Source organism: Anomaloglossus baeobatrachus, chromosome 11 (assembly GCF_048569485.1).
Source record: "Anomaloglossus baeobatrachus isolate aAnoBae1 chromosome 11, aAnoBae1.hap1, whole genome shotgun sequence".
Classification (NCBI taxonomy): Eukaryota; Metazoa; Chordata; class Amphibia; order Anura; family Aromobatidae; genus Anomaloglossus; species Anomaloglossus baeobatrachus.
In genome coordinates this window covers 34347027-34350393 of record NC_134363.1, presented here as the reverse complement: position 1 = coordinate 34350393, position 3367 = coordinate 34347027, and positions in this window count along the sequence as shown.

Genomic DNA, 3367 nt, shown 5'->3' with positions numbered 1-3367 from the left:
TTATTATCTTGGCAGTATATGGTGGTATTATATAGGCTATTACAGTATTATTATCTTGGCAGTATATGGTGGTATTATATAGGCTATTACAGTATTATTATCTTGGCAGTACATGGTAGAATTATATAGGATGTTACAGCATTATTATCTTGCAGTATGTGGTAGTATTATACAGTCTGATACTGCATTTTTATATTGGCAGTATATGGTGTTATTATATAGGCTGTTACGATATTATTATCTTGGCAGTATATGGTATTGTTTTATAGGCTATTACAGCATTATTATCCTGCCACTATGTGGTATTATTTTATGGTTTGCAAAACTGTCTGAATTTGTTTAGTGAGTGCTTATATAACCCTGGAATATCATTTTTGCCTGTTGAAGGCCTGGAAGTAACAGTCCCATTTACCCATGATATAATCTGGGTCTGACATTCATTGAATAGTCATTAACCGTCCATAAACCCCCTCGTCAGATCCCTCCAGCAGCATCAGGGCTGTCTCCATACAGAAACCACATTCACACCACACATTTTGCTCCCTCATAGAAGTGCTCACTATTCTGCGGCCATTTTTAAATAGCCCCTTTTGCATAGCTGACCCTTCTAGAGCTATTAATGTAAACCACCCCGTCATCGCTGCTATTCGGATGGGTAATTATGCTCCGGCCCCTTTGCTGTGGTATCTGCTATGGTTGTCAGTAATGTAAGGAATGTCATTTATTATTACAGAGCTTTATAAATAATATCCAATTACTATATCTGTCAGGGCCAGAAATATAGACGTGTGCGCGTGGTGAAAGCAGATTTGCTTGGTACAACACATTGAATCTCCGATTTCTGTCTGACTCGTCATAAATTAATATTAGAATAAAATCTGTGTTACAAATTCTGTTGATTTCTCAGATAAATCTGTTTCTGGGAGAGATGAGTGACTGGCAATATGGCGGCCATCGCACCGGTCGTCTTGTTTGAGTGTCTAATATGTGCTTGGTGATATAAATTGTGAATGTGCTTGGTGATATAAATTGTGACGGTGCTTGGTGATGTAATTTGTGACTGTACTTGGTGATATCAATTGTGACTGTGCTTGGTGATGTAAATTGTGACTGTGCTTGGTGATATAAATTGTGACTGTGCTTGGTGATATAAATTGTGACTGTGCTTGGTGATATAAATCGTGATTGTACTTGGTGATATAAATCGTGACTGTGCTTGGTGATATAAATCGTGATTGTACTTGGTGATATAAATCGTGACTGTGCTTGGTGATATAAATCGTGACTGTGCTTGGTGATATAAATCGTGATTGTGCTTGGTGATATAAATCATGACTGTGCTTGGTGAAGTAAATGATGACTGTGCTTGGTGATGTAAATGATGACTGTGCTTGGTGATATAAATTATGACCGTGCTTGGTGATGTAAATCGTGACTGTGCTTGGTGATATAAATCGTGATTGTGCTTGGTGATATAAATTATGACTGTGCTTGGTGATGTAAATGATGACTGTGCTTGGTGATATAAATCGTGAATGTGCTTGGTGATATAAATCATGACTGTGCTTGGTGATATAAATTATGACTGTGCTTGGTGATATATATTATGACTGTGCTTGGTGATATAAATTATGACTGTGCTTGGTGATATAAATCGTTACTGTGCTTGGTGATATAAATCGTTACTGTGCTTGGTGATGTAAATTGTGATTGTGCTTGCTGATGTAAATTGTGACTGTGCTTGGTGATGTAAAATGTGACTGTGCTTGGTGATATAAATCGTGATTGTACTTGGTGATATAAATCGTGACTGTGCTTGGTGATATAAATCGTGACTGTGCTTGGTGATATAAATCGTGATTGTGCTTGGTGATATAAATCATGACTGTGCTTGGTGATATAAATCGTGACTGTGCTTGGTGATATAAATCATGACTGTGCTTGGTGATATAAATCGTGACTGTGCTTGGTGATATAAATTGTGATTGTGCTTGGTGATATAAATCGTGACTGTGCTTGGTGATATAAATCGTGACTGCGCTTGGTGATATAAATCGTGACTGTGCTTGGTGATATAAATCGTGACTGTGCTTGGTGATATAAATCGTGACTGTGCTTGGTGATATAAATCGTGACTGCGCTTGGTGATATAAATCGTGACTGTGCTTGGTGATATAAATCGTGACTGTGCTTGGTGATATATATTATGACTGTGCTTGGTGATATATTATGACTGTGCTTGGTGATGTAAATCGTGACTGCGCTTGGTGATATAAATCGTGACTGTGCTTGGTGATATAAATCGTGACTGTGCTTGGTGATGTAAATCGTGACTGTGCTTGGTGATATAAATCGTGACTGTGCTTGGTGATATAAATTGTGATTGTGCTTGGTGATATAAATCGTGACTGTGCTTGGTGATATAAATCGTGACTGCGCTTGGTGATATAAATCGTGACTGTGCTTGGTGATATAAATCGTGACTGTGCTTGGTGATATAAATCGTGACTGTGCTTGGTGATATAAATCGTGACTGCGCTTGGTGATATAAATCGTGACTGTGCTTGGTGATATAAATCGTGACTGTGCTTGGTGATATATATTATGACTGTGCTTGGTGATATATATTATGACTGTGCTTGGTGATGTAAATCGTGACTGCGCTTGGTGATATAAATCGTGACTGTGCTTGGTGATATAAATCGTGACTGTGCTTGGTGATATAAATCGTGACTGTGCTTGGTGATGTAAATCGTGACTGTGCTTGGTGATGTAAATTGTGACCGTACTTGGTGATGGTTAGGGTTAACCTGTGACATCAAAATGCTATTTTCTCCCTCCCCACGTCTGACACTCAGTCTCTGCCTTTGATGTCTTTTAGTGCCTGGAGAGCTGTCAGCGCTGCAGCCAATCAGTTAGCTCTGCGGCTTTAAGAGGGCGAAATACCTGCACGCAGATCACAGCAATTTCCTGAGACAACATACATGATACTGCATGGAGAAAAATATTTCCCCCTCGCGCAGCGTTCTATTTCCCCTATGGAGAGGACACTTGTCAGGACTTGAAGACGCTCAGCGCAGACTCTTTGATCTACAGACAAAGCTATCACCTAATTACTGATCGCACACTGCTCCATTGTTCCAGAGCAGCAGGATGGAGGCCGAAACATGGATCTAGCCACAAGATTTCAGATAAGTGTGATATGCATTAGAAGAAAAGCCCCCTGAAGGCTCCTACAGCCATGAAAGGAGCAATCTAGGAAGAAAATGCAACTGTGGTCTGGGCTGGACGGTGACTTCAGCCGTTGAGCAGTGCAAGAATATCAAAGATAGTAGCACGGATTAGGTAAAAGTTAATGAAGCAAAAA